The following is a 14,375-nucleotide window of genomic DNA, read 5'->3' on the forward strand; positions in this document are numbered from 1 at the left end:
TTGGATCTAGGTAGGTCTTCATAACTTCAAGCTTTGGGGAAACTGACTTGTGAGGAATTAGTCAAAGGATGTATTCACAACATGTTCAATTGAGCGTGTTATAAATGACAGCCTTACATTTTATTGTTGTTGTTAAGTGCCATCGAGTCACTTCAGACCCATAGCGAACCTGTATAGGGTTTCTGAGGAGTGGCTGATGAGCTTGAACCACCAACCTTGCGGTTCAAACAACTTCGTAGTCCAGTACAATAACCCATTGTGCCTTTTGTCCAAATCCTATTTTTATTAGAATCACATTTACTTATTTTTTGAAAGGGAAATTACTTTGACACATTAAAAAAATATCTTTTCAGAAGCGAATCCACCGCTGGCCATAATGAAGTAATTGTTAGTTGCCATCAAGTCACTTCCAACTGATAACAAGCTTTTGTGTAGCAGAACAAACTACTGCCTGCTCTTGTGCTTTCTTTTCCGTAAAGCCAGTACCCTAAATAACCATAAAACTGACCAAAATATATGCGGGACTTGTTTCTACACACTGAACAAAGGGCAGCCCAAAATTGTGATCCTTAAGGGAAGAAAAACAGCAGGAGACCCCCATATCTGTTACAACTTTCTGATTTGGAAATAGAGGAACTTTTCACACTATCATTCAAGGAGGGGAATAAGGTGAACCGATGGGTTTACTGAATTGTAAAGTCAAATCAATGAGGAGGGTTGCAGAGGTGGCTGGCAAGAGTGGGTCAGGGTACCAGAAAGGAATGAGTTGTGCAGTGGCAAGTGATGTAGGCTTGTGATTGACCATGTTGTGTTTGATACGAATCTACCCATAATATGTCTAAGGTCCCTAGGAGAAGCAAATAGTTTGCATTGGACTTTTAACCTAAAGGCAGCAGTTCAAATCAGCCAGTGACAGGTTTTTGTTAGGTGACGTCAAGTCAGTACCAACTCATAACAACCTTATGCACAAAAGAACAAAACATGGTCCTGTGCCAAACTCACAATCTTTGCTACACTTGTGACAAGTATGACAGACGTAAAGACATAGGACTGCCATACAACAGAATCCACTTGATGGCAAATGATAACAATCAAATAACATTTACACAAAACCACTTAATGCAAACATAGCGAACTCTGGACTAAACAAAGAAAGTGACAGAGTTGCTCCATTCTTCTTGGAGAAGGTCAGATCACAGCTGGTGTAATGTAGTGAGTTTCATTTCCCATGTTTTCACTACACAGAGAACTTTTTAAATTCTATGGAGACTTTATGAAGACCTCATAATTCTAGCAATACTTTAAAAATGAGTATTCTACCCTTTTTAGTGAGAATGGATGAAACTTAAAATTGTATTTTTTTGTTGTTATAAAAAGATTTTATTGTGATTCTTCCAAACCAGACAACCCTTTGGAAGCTAAGTTAAACTGCTTTCATTATATACACAATAGATAATTTGATCCTAGTTAAGTAGCTATAAAGGATCTCTGATAGCATAGTGGTTACGACTTGGGCCGCTAATCTTATGGTCAGCAGTTTAAAACTACCAACTTTTCTACAAGATAAAAGATGAGACTTTCAGCTCCCATAAAGATTTACAGCTTCTGAAACCCTATGCAGGGTCCCTATGAGTCAGAACTAACTCCATGGCACATGACAACAAGTAGCTACAGGCCATTTTAGAATTTCTGATTGCTAGTTTCTTCAGCTATTAATAGGCTGCCCCCAGGGTTCATGACAACTCCTGTGTTTACAACATGCATCTTGCAGTTGCTAAAATATCCTACTCTGTTGGGAGTCAGACCAATTCACATCTTTTTAGCTAGGTAAGGAGTTATGTGTAGAAACCTTAATTAAATAGGATTTTAGTTCTAATTTATTGCAGTGATGTCAAAGGACTCATTATGGATTGAAGGTCTGTTCGCTGCTTGTCTGCCCCGAATAAGTCAGCGAGAATAATGAAATTATTTCATTTTACAAAAAGTTCAAAAACTCACCATTATCATATCTACCTTACATCTTCATTTTATTTAATTAAAATACCATTTTCCAAAGAATTAACAAAGCTCTCTGTATGTGGCTTTGCAATGCCTCAAAACATCTTCAATTATATTTAAAGGTATTATAAACTTATGCTCCTAAATCTCTCTAGAAACAAGAAAAAAATTTCAATTTAAAGTTGTTTTTGAAACAGTTTGCATAGCATGCCTATAGAACTCCCTCAAATGATAACATATGTTGTTGTTGTTGTTTTGTGCCATTGAGTTGGATCCTACTCATAGGGACCCTGTATAGGGTTTCCAAGGAGCAGATGATGGGTTTGAAATAGCAACCTTGCAATTAGCAGTCCAGTGATTATCCTGTAACTCCACAAAAATTAATTTCAATTTAAAGTAGTTTTTGAAGAGTGTATTATATAATATAAGGAGCTCTGGTAGCATAGTCGTTACAAATCGGGCTGCTAATCTCATGGTCAGCAGTTTGAAACTACCAGCTGTTCTGCAGGAAAAAGATGAGGCTTTCTGCTCCCATAAAGATTTACAGCCTCAGAAACACTGTACCAGATCTGCGCTATGAGTCGGAACCAACTCCATGGCACATAACAACAATTACACAATATGCCTTTATCAATCTCTCAAATGATAACATATTTATTATAAACGAGCAAATAAGTCATACAGGTCAAGTCAAGATACAAGTATTCTCAAAACTTGTATCTAAATTATCTTTGCTATTGTGTCAAATAATATTCATGTGGTCTTTTTAAAGTGCCCTACTCTAAAAAGTTGTCGTTTTAAAAGGCATTCCTGACAGTCATGTATGTATGTATATATGTATATTACATGCCACCTAACTAATACTGACTCATAATGACCCTGTATAGAGTTTCCAAGGAGCACCACACCAGAACCACATATATATGTATAATAGTGGTGGTTGTGAGCCACAGAGTTGGTTCTCATTCACAGCGACCCTGAATTGGGGTTTTTGCTGTTAAAGTTCTGTCGAGTCAATTCCAATTCATAGTGATTCTGTATAGGGTTTCCAAGGAGAGACTGGTGAGCTTGAACTGTCGACCTTGCTGTTCAAACAGAGTTTGCAGTCCATCGCATTAACCCACAGCACCATGTTTACAAGACTGTGTATCTTTATGGGAGCAGAAAGCTTTCTTTCTCCTGCAGAGGGGCTGATCTTAAGGTTAGCAGCCCAGCTGGTAATGTACTACACTACTAGGGCTCTCTCTCTCTCTCTCTCTCTCAATATATATATATATATATATATGTTGTTGTTGTTGTTAACTGCTGTAGAGTTAGTTCTGACTCATTTAATGACCATGTATAAGGTTTCCAAGGAGCAGCTAGTGGGTTTGAACCATGACCTTGCGATTCAAACTGACCTTGCTTATCCAACAGCACCACACCCAGACTCCATAGGTATGTATACTGTTCTTGTTAAGTGTCAGTTGAGTTGGTTTGGACTCATAGCAATCCTGTTGTTGTTGTTGTTGTTGTTGTTAAGTGCCTTCAGGTTGGTTCCAACCCATAGCAACCCTGTATAGGGTTTCAAAGGAGTGGCTGGTGATCTTGAACTGCTGACCTTACAGTTCCAATGGCTTTGTAGTCTGGCGCATTAACCCACAGCATCACATGAGGACTCCATAGCAATCCTAGGTATGTATATATAGGTGTGTGCATAAGTATATGCACCTGTGTATACACAAGGAGTCCTGGTGTGGCTCTGAGGTTAATGAGCTGGACTGCAAAGTCAGTTTGAACTGCAAGGTCAGCAGTTCAAGCTTACCAGCTGCTCCTTGGAAACCCTATGCAGTGTCGCTATGGGTCAAAGCTGACTCTGAGGCACTTAATAACAACAAATCTACACACATATATTCATCCTTGTAATAAACCACAGAGGGCATAGTTAGTTACAAATACTCTTTAGACATTCACAAATACTTCACAGGATTGAATTTCTGGGTTTGAAGGATTAGAACCATAGTGTTCTGAGACATTTCAGTCAGTTGACATAATACACAGTTCATAAAGTTATGTTCTATATCCTAGTTTGGTGAGTAGTGATTGGGACCTTAAAAACTGTGAGTGGCCATCTTGCATACAATTACTGGTCTCTACTCATCTGGACTCTGGTAGCATAGTGGTTATGAATCAGGCTGCTAACCTCAGAGTCAGCAGTTAGAAATTACCAGCTGTTCTGTGGGAGAAAGATGAGGCTTTCTGCTTCCGTAAAGATTTACAGCTTCGGAAACCCTGTAAAGGGTCGCTATGAGCCGGAATCGACTCCACGGCACATAACTATAACAACAATAACTCCTCTGGGACATGGGGGAAATGAAGCTTTCTGCTCCCTAAAGATTTATTTACAGCCTAAGAAACCCTATACAGGGTCGTTATGAGTTGGAACCAACTTGATATCACTTAACAACTCATCTGGAGAAAAAAGAGAAAGAAGGAAACCAAAGACTCATAGAAGAACCTGACCTACAGAACAAATAGTCTGCATGACCACAGCCTCAACTACCTTGAGACCAAAAGAGACAGATGTAGCCCAGCTACCATTCTAACTCATTCTAATCAGGGCCACAAGAGATACGCTGACAGAATAGTAAAAAAACAAAACAAAAAAACTGGAATCTCAAATTCTTTAAAAATAAAAAAAGACAGGCTTACTAAACTGGTCGAGGAGGACTACCAAAGACTGTTGCTTTAAAATACTTTTAAAACCTTGGACTGAAACTAATCCTTGAGATGACTTTATAGCTAAATAACAAATAGGTTAAAAAATAATACCACTTATATGAAGCCACTTATATGAGTCCTGGTGTGGTGCTGTGGGTTAATGGGCCAGACTGCAAAGCCATTTGAACTACAAGGTCAGCAGTTCAAGCTCACCAGCTGCTCCTCAGAAACCCTAGACAGGGTCGCTATGGGTCAGAATTGACTCGATGGCACTTAACAACAATATATGAAGCCAAAGAGTGAACAATTACTTTAAAAGAAAGATGAAAATGCAAGAGGGCAAAAAACAAAAAACTAGATTAATGCAAACAGAATGGAAATGAGAACGTTCACACATTGTAAACAATGTAACCTATGTCATGAACTTGTGTAGAAACTGAAAAATGTGAATCAAAATTGCTATATAAACTTTTACCAGAAACACAAGAAAATATTGTTTGAAAAAAAGATTCATAAACTACAAAATTCATACAGTAAGAGGACGCAAATTTTAACCAAGCCTTCGTCACCAACTGCAGTGCTTCAATACAACAAATCACAACAAAGCACAGATGCTAAAACTTAGAGTCGCCTGTTTTATGATTGGTAAAAAAAAAAATAATAATGTATGTCACTCTTAAAATGTGGCCCAGAGATTAAGTATGAAACATCATTTGCACTACTTCTTAAAACTTTCATATACTTAGGTCCTTCTGTGCCCTCTTGAGTCAGAATTTCAGAACACAGGGCTTAGTCAGTTTTTGTTTAATAAATTCTGGGAGCAATCGAAGTTCAGAGAGCTTTGAAGAAAACATTAGATTAACAACACCCATTTCATAGATGGTATTTCTTCACTGTTTTTCTAGCATGAAGAGAGAGACTACAAACTAATCATGCTTTTCTCTCCTCATTGTCCAATTTTATGAAATACATGTCATTTTTCTCTCAAAGCCAAGCTCTGTAATGATCAGAATGGTTGATAAGGCCCTGTGTCCCATTCTGCTTTTAGTGAAAGAGAACTTATTATCCATTTTCTCCCTTCAATTATGTAAAGTGCACATCAACCCTTAAAAATTAATCATCACTGCAATCCAAGCAAATGGGAGGGTACATGTCACTGGAAACTTTGATGAAATAAAGCATATAATTGTTGTCTGTTGCTGAAGCAGGCTAAAGTTTAATTAATTCCATTTCTTAAAATTAATCAGTGTGAGCTATGTGGTGAACATTAAAAAAAGCACTTGATAAATATCAAATAGGATTTCTTTTTTAATTGTGTAGAAAGTTTACGTATATTTCAAACTCTATTTTACCAATTGAAAATAATCTTGGAAATTTTAAAACAACTGAACAAATGTGAACAGCATCTATGAAAAGCGATTCACTTATTCTTCCTGGCAAAATATATTTATATGCTAGGAGAGTAGCCAGCAAACAAAATCTCTAAAAATATATATGTTTACTTTGATGACGTTCATACGATGTCTGCTTTTTAATTGTATGGAACTATATGTAGCCTGTTTGCAATTGTGTTTTATTCTTGGATTGATTTCATTTCCTAACACTTTCGCCAGAAACAAAATCCAAAGTCATTCCAGGATTTTGCTACACTAAACAACAATGAATTTTAATGATCGTATCTTTTAAGACAGTACAATGTTAACTTGAAGCTGGGTGGGAAACTTGGGAGACCCTGAACATCTCGGTCATTTGAAGTGGTCCTCTATTATAAGAAAAAAGACCTATTTGATGATACCCTGGTTTTCCCTATTTTTTGTTTTTTGTTTTTGTTCTTTTTTGACAGTGTGGGAGATGAGGGGAAGACCTAGGAGTATTAATTCGCATTATTTTTCTCTGCAGTTCTCATTCTCTTCTCTTCAGTTCCAGAGAAGCTGCTCCATTCTCCATGATCCCCAGAGCCTCATAGTCCAACTCTGGTGTTTCAGCCTTGCACACTAACCGCAAGCAGTGAATCCCTCCAAACCACCATCTGTGTTCCTCTCAGGAAGGGGCTTAGAGCCATCCGGTCCGGGACCATACTCCGCTGAACTGTTGGACAGGGAGGATAAGGGACCATGGGCGTCCTTCCTTGCCAGCCTTAGCAACTGACTGCGCAGCCCTGCTCAGTACCCTCGCAACCCGCGGGACGCTTTGCCCGAGCTGGGTTTCAATCTCCCATTCTTATTTTTTCTTGTCCTCCCGCTCTTTCTTCCTCTTTCTGGATTTCTGTCATAATTCTCAGATAACGGGAGAACAGAGCTCAGAGCTAACGTGTCCTTCCGATTTATACGTATGTGATTTTCCAACGTATCTCCGCCCCTTTCTCCATCCTAACACATCAAGGCTCTGAAATGCAAAGGTTCCTCTCTCCATCCAGAGACCTGTATTAGTCACTCAGTTGGCCAATTCCAAGCCCGCACGTACTAGAAGCCTACTCTTCACTAGTTCATCTTTCTTCCATTTAATCGTATTCGTCCCACTGCTAAGCACCTCCTCCACCTTTTGAGGTCTATTACCGCCCACAGTAAAAGAAAGAAAAAAATCCACCCACAAAAATAGTGTTGATTCCAGGAAGAAAGTGTGTGCGTGTGTCCCGTCGTCTGAGTGTGTCCACCCAAGCGCATCGCCTTTCTAAATCAGTCTGGATCCTGTGCATGTGGCCGTGGGGTACAGGACACTCAGACAGTTCAAACTTATCCTGCCAAACTGAGGCTAGGCCTCCGGAACTCACCTGTCCCGCGCCCAGGACACCTGGTCGGGTGGAGTCAACGCCAGTGAACTGGAGACACGGAAGCCTCCTCCAGCGTGTTGGTTTTCTAGCTGTCCTTCCCTCGGGGGGATAGAGGGGGAGGGTTGGGTTTGTTTCCGCACCTCTTGGCCAAAGATAAATGGGACCTCACTCCTCCACAGAGCCTTACCTCAAACAGGGGACCGATCTTGTTCTTCTCCAGGTAAGCCTGGATCCGGGTTTGCTGATGAGACGCCATGGAGAGATAGACCAGGTTGCGGAGGCAGTGCGGGAAAGCTGCGCGGCCAGGCGCCTCCGCCAGGGACGACCCTCCTTTCCCCGCACTTGGGGCCGGGACACAAGCTCGGTGGTACCTCGGGTGCCCCGGATCCGCGGTTGTGCTGGGCCACTGGCGTGGGCGGTAGCCCTGGGAGTCGCTAGCCGCAAGCCTGTAGGGTGCCGACAGCCGGAAGCGCGGGGACCGCACCGCCAACTCAGACAACTCCGCGACGAGGAGCGAACTCATTCATCGCACCAGCTGCCTGGCTCTCCGCTGCAGCGCCCAGCGCGTGGGGAAATGGGAGGCAGACGGGTTTTTTTTCTCTGGGCGGCAGCCGCTGAATTTGGGGAGCGGAGGCGAGCGCGGGAGGTGCTACTCAGCCTGGAGCCTTGCCGGGGGAGGGAAGGGGGTGCGGACCGGGACGCTCAGGGACCCAGGGGCGCCAACTCGTGGCGAGCGCGCCACTGTGTGTGTCCGCGCGCGAGGCTGTGTGCCCCTCACCCAGGTTACAAGCAACAAACAGCCCGGGCTTCTCCCCGCCGCTGTCTTGCCTTGCCCGCCGCTCCCTAGCGACAGTGCCGCTCAAAAAGCCAATGGTGAAGGTGCTTCTTTCAAAGTGCACATAAATCTGGTGCTTGTTGGTTGCTCCTTGGCAGCTACAAATGCAGTTCAAAAGGGGCTAGTTCCCATGGACACTTCTGAGTAGTTTCTCGGCATATTTTGGAAGGGGAGAGTTCTGGGATGTTATGTGGCCCCTAGGTTATGTGGAGAAAATGAAGTTACCCTTCTTTAAGAAATTTGACTTGGCCCTAGAGCAAGTCGATTGGGAATGCAAGCTGAGAACCAGTTGGAAACTCCGAGTGCAGACATCCTAAGTGTGGGAGCACTTCACTGGAAGACTAGAGACCCAAGTTTGTCATCTTAATCCACGCCTTGAATTGTTATCTATGGAGCTCTGCTAGCGTAGTCGTTAGGAGTAGGGCTGCTAACCTCAAGGTCGTCAGTTCGAAACTACCAGCCGCGGAAGAAAGATGAGGCGTTCTGCTCCCGTAAAGATTAACAGCCTCGGAAACCCTATGCAGGGTCATTATGAGTCGGAACCGACTCCACAGTACTTAACAACACAACAATTTAACAAGGTGATGCTGTGGAGTTCTGGTATAGCGCTGTGGGTTAATGCTCTACACTGCAAAGCCGTTTGAACTGCAAGGTCGGTGGTTCAGGCTCACCAGCTGCTCCTCGACAACCCTACAAAGCGTCACTATGGGTCAGGTCTGCATTGACTCTGCATCACTTAACAACAAGTGTGATGCTGTAAGGTAAACACATAAGGTCCACAGTTAAAACCCACCAGCCACTCTTTGGAAGCTCTATACAGGGTCACTATGAGTCGAAAACAACTCGACGGCACTTAACAACAACAACAACCTATAGCTTTAAGGACATCTCAAATACAACACTATTCCTCAAATGCAACACTATTCCATTTAGCAATCTTTCTTCTTGTAGGTTCATGATCTCATATTTGGCCAATACTGTTTTTATTAGGTAGGGATTTCTGAACGGAAGAAAAGGATCTAGAGAGAGCATAAGTTTCCTCACAAACCTTTCTTCCCTGTGAAATAGAACCTTGTGTCTCCCAAAGGAAAATTCCCTAGATTCTAACTATGGTGTGTTGCAAATGTCAAAATATGTATAGTAAGATATGAGAGTGTTCAGAATAGTAGGAAAAGTTTTTCTTTGAACAAACTGACCTTATAGGTTTTTTGTATTTCCCCACTGTGTCCTGAATTTCCATAATTCATAATTTCTTTATTGGTGTTACTATTTTTCTTCTGTATTTTAAACAATATGTGTATGTGGAAACATGCAATCATGATGATAAAAATGAATCACTAATGTAAGAGGGATATCATTGCTGGTATCAGATGGATCTTAGCTTAAGCAGAGAATACCAGAAGGATATTTACTTATGCTTTATTGACTATTCATAGGCTTTCAATTGTGTGGATCATGACAAGCTATGGACAACATTGAGAAATATGAGTATTCTGGAGCACTTAATTGTGCTCATGAGGAACTTCTACATAGACAAAGAGGCAGCTGTTCGAACAGAACAAGGGAACACTGAAAGGTTTAAAATTAGGAGAAGTGTATATCAGGGTTGTAGTCTTTCACCATACTTATTCAATCTATATGCTGAACAAATAATCAGAGAAGCTGGATTATATGAAGAAACATGTGGCATCAGGTTTGGAGGAAGGCTCATTAACAACTTGCGATATACAGATGATACAACCTTGCTTGCTGAAAGCCAAGCGAACTTAAAATATATTGATGAAGATCAAAGACAGTCTTTGGTGTGGGTTGCATCTCAATGTAAAGGAAACAAAAATCCTCACCACTGGACCAATAAATAACATCCATATAAATGGAGTTATATTGAAGTTGTCAATGCCTTCATTTTGTTTGGATCAACCATCAACACTAATGGAAGGAACAGTAATGACAAAAATCAAACTTTGTATTGCATTGGGCAAATCTACTGCACAAGGCCTCTTTAAAATGTTGAAGAGCAAAGATGTCAGTTTGAGGACTAAGTCGTGCCTGACACAAGCTAGGGTATTTTCAGTAACCTCATATGCATGCAAAAGTTGGATAGTGGATGAGGAAGACCGTAGAAGAACTGATGTATTTGGGTTATGGTGTTGGAGAATATTGAAAGTACCATGAACTGCCAAAAGAACAAATAGATGTATATTGGAAGAAGTACAGCGAGAGGGCTCCTTGGAAGCCAATATGGCCAGACTTCGTCTTTCATACTTCGGACATATTGTCAGGAGGGACCAGTCACTGGAGAAGGATATCATGTTTGGTAAAGTGGAGGGCTAAAGAAAAAGAAGACCCCCAATGAGATGGACTGGCACAGTAGCAGTATCAATGGGCTCAAACGTAGCAACGATTGTGAAGTGGTTCTAGGATCGAGCTGTGTTGCCCTGTGTTGTGCACAGGGTCGCTATGGTCGGTACTGACTAACAACAAACAGCAGTGTAAGAGGCTGGATTCTTCCAGAACAATTCAGAGGAGAGAAATTCATCCAGCAGCATAGCTTAGATGTAAAGTTAAAGATTTCTGATAACCTGAAATAGACATGATTTTGGTGGAAAATGTTCAAGCTATTACTTTTACAATCTACCTCAAGTAATCTGCATGAGAGTTGCATTGAATAGCAGTTGAGGACCAAGGGTTTTTGTGTGTTTTCCACTATGGTTCAGTGGTATACTCTTTCATTCTTTAATAAATTCAGGGGAAAATCAATACACAGAATGAATACGAACATTTTTAATTGCTATGTGAGGCATGACATATACATTTAAAGAAGGTCATCTATGACACAAGTATTTTTGATACCATATATTGTTGTTTTTGTTAAGTGTTGACTCATAGCAACTCTGTATAGGGTTTCCAAGGAGCCACTGGTGAGTTTGAACTGCCGACCTTGGGGTTCAAACTGATGATCCAGTGCATTATCCTGCAACATCACACTAGGACTCCCATATGTTATTATTGCAGAATCAGAATAAAAACTTTCAGAAACCAAGAGCCCACTTCTTCCAAGAGTATTGTTGTTGTTGTTAAGTGCCATCGAGTCCATTCCGACCCATAGTGACCCTGTAGAGGGTTTCCAAGGAGCAGCTGGTGAGCTTGAACTGTGGACCTTGCAGTTCAAATGACTTTGCAGTCTGACACATTAGCCCACAGCGCCACACCAGGATATTACAGTCTGACACATTAGCCCACAGCACCACACCAGGATATTATGTGTAAATTGGCTGATTTAAAAAACAAACAAACAAACAAAATATCCTGGAGGTAAAACCCTTGTAGAAATCCTGGAGGATGTTTCTTTAAATCAGATAATTAACATAGAATATTTACTAAGTCTTCACCATTCAAAGATCTCTTCACCTAGATTATTGTTGTTATTGTTATGTGCCGTTGAGTTGGTTCTGGCTCACAGAGACCCTATATAGGGTTTCTGAGGAGCAGCTGGTGAGTTTGAACTGTATACCTTACCATTCAAACTGACCTTATGGTCCATTGCTTATCCTATAGCCCCACAACAGAACTCCAAAACTGAAAGAGACAAAGTCTCTCTGATAGCAACATAATTGTGTGTTTAAAAGAAATTCATAAAGCTATAGACATTTCTGTATGTTAAAAAACTGTATATCCTCAAATCACAATTTTTTAATTCAGAAAATAGTTTGAATTTTTTCAGTCTATATAAAATGCCTTCAGTGCAGTTTGGACTTCTTTTAATATCATCAATTCTTGATTTTATCATACCTCGTGAAATGGCTGAACATTAACCATTTATTTTTGATACAGTAATTCTATGTATACCTTCCACTTTTTAAATGCTTTTTGCATCATTCAATATTTTGTCCATGTTGTTGTTGTTAATAGTTGTTGAGTCAGTTCTAATAGCACCACTGATTGGATTTCTGAGGAGCATTGGTGAGTTTGAACCACCAACCTTTCGGTTCAAAGGGACCTTGCATCTCTCATACGTCAAACATATTATCAGGAGGGACCAGTCCCTGGAGAAGGACATCATATTATATAAAGTGGAGGGTCAGAGAAAAAGAGACAGACCCCCATCAAGATGGAGTGCTACGGTGGCATGGTGGTAACAGCAATGGACTCAAGCATAAAAACAATTATAAGGATGATGCTGGGCATAGCAGTGTTTCCTTCGGTTGTGCATAGGGTTGTTATGAACTGGACTCAATTTGGGGCACCTAACAACAACAGCAATATTCAAATCTTACCTCCTCCACAAAGCATTTCTTGTTTCTCTTCCCTTATTCCCAAGCCTGAATTCATTAGTACAATAAATACAAAGCAAAATAATATATATATATATATATAGTTATTAAGGTTTCATGTCATTCATGCATTCATGGATTTATTTCAAATATTAAATATATTAAAACTTGTCTCTTCAATCAGTGGACAGCTGTAGACAAGTTCTTTCAGTAATACGCACTGGTCTTAGTCTCACTAGGAAGCCTGGTATGGCACTGTAGGGGACATTTGTACATGGGTATTTGCCTTTACTACAAACACACCTATGAATGGGATGGAGCATGCAGGGACAAAAATATGAAAACTTTTTGAGCATAACCAAACACCTTGAGGCAATGAGCTGCTGGGTATGGGGGCTCAAGACCATAGTCTCAGGGCACCCTGTGGTCAATGGACATAACATAGTCTCCAAAGACAATTCTATATCCTACTTAGCTGAGTTGGGACTGGGTCTTTAAACCTCATGAGCAACCATCTAAGGAGCAACTATTGGTCTCTCTATGTGCAATGGAAAGAAAAATAATGAAAATTAAGATACTTGGAATCAACTAATCCAATAAAATAGTAGAACACATGAACATCTTGAGAGGAGAGGCACTAGATGGTACCTCACTATAACTACTAACTGCTCTAAAAGGGATCACACTAAAAGATGGGGAGCAAATGTGGGGGGAAAAAAACTCAAAATTCTTTAAAACAAAACAAAACAAAAAGATCAGCCTTACTGATCAGAAAGAGACTAGAAGAACCTAGGACCATGGCCCTCAGCCATCCTTCAGGTCTGGAACTGAATCAGCATCATGGTTCAATTTTCAAACAAATGGTAGTATTGAGGGACAATACTAATAAGATATAATCACTATGGAATGGTCAGCCATTCAAGATCAAAAAGGCAACATTTACCTAAGAACAAAGTTTAGAAGGGTTGGGAAGGAATGGTGGAATGGAAATAAGAATCACAGGAAGGAAGTGGGATAGCTGTTGTTACAGGGAGGGGATGGTAATCATTGAAATAAAACAAAGCGTATGCTATGGTGAATGCAAAACTGTAAACCATCACTCAATTCACAATGAAATATTTCAAAGAAACAAACAAAACGTGGAGGCCTTGTCTTTGTTCTAAGATGTGTTGTCTTGTTGAAGTAATTGGCATCAACACAAATAATGACATTAGAATGAGATGCGCTAATATAGAGATATAAAACAAGCTGCGAAAGTACTGATGATGTAAAGATTAACTGTGCCTAGTATTCTCAAGGAACTCTTCACAAGAGATGTAGCATTTTAACAAAGTTTTGAAATAAGACTGAAATGTTAAAATTTTCCAGGTGGGATTCATGGAATGGGAATATGAGGCGGACTAGAAAAACTTCATAAAAGAAAAATCGTATTAAGAGAGAATGGGGGAGAACAAACAAGATGGCGGATCGGGTGGACGTATAGTAGAGAGCTCCGCCAACAACAACACAGAATATCTGACCAAGCAGGTTCAGGGGATGGTCCCAGAACTCTAAACCACATATAAAGGAATACTTAGAAGGTTGGAAGGCCCACAGCTGGGGGAATTTATGGCAGAAGCAAGAAATCCATTGCTTTCTAGTCCGGGACGCTCGGCTGCTCCAGGAGCCACCATCTTGGGTGAGACCACGTGGGGGAAAGATCGGAGCAGCCACAGACGCCTGGCAGAACTGCTGAGATAAAGGTGTGGACATTCTTCTCTTTTGGTAGCTGTTCATTGGTCCCTTGCTGTCTGCGCAC

At 40.8% G+C, this 14,375-nt stretch overlaps 1 pseudogene across 1 annotated transcript in view; it reads right to left on the bottom strand.

Moving 5' to 3' along the window:
- Positions 1 to 7,991, bottom strand: part of LOC102830817 — a 256,587-nt pseudogene extending 248,596 nt beyond the window's left edge. The window contains exons 1-2 of the transcript XR_438699.1: positions 7,908 to 7,991; positions 7,656 to 7,839 (exon numbers count right to left, since the gene is read on the bottom strand). The product of XR_438699.1 is annotated as an uncharacterized LOC102830817 (transcript). The remainder of the gene's footprint in view (positions 1 to 7,655; positions 7,840 to 7,907) is intronic.
- Positions 7,992 to 14,375: the final 6,384 nt, after the last annotated feature.

Source organism: Chrysochloris asiatica, unplaced genomic scaffold (assembly GCF_000296735.1).
Source record: "Chrysochloris asiatica unplaced genomic scaffold, ChrAsi1.0 scaffold00036, whole genome shotgun sequence".
Taxonomy (NCBI): domain Eukaryota; kingdom Metazoa; phylum Chordata; class Mammalia; order Afrosoricida; family Chrysochloridae; genus Chrysochloris; species Chrysochloris asiatica.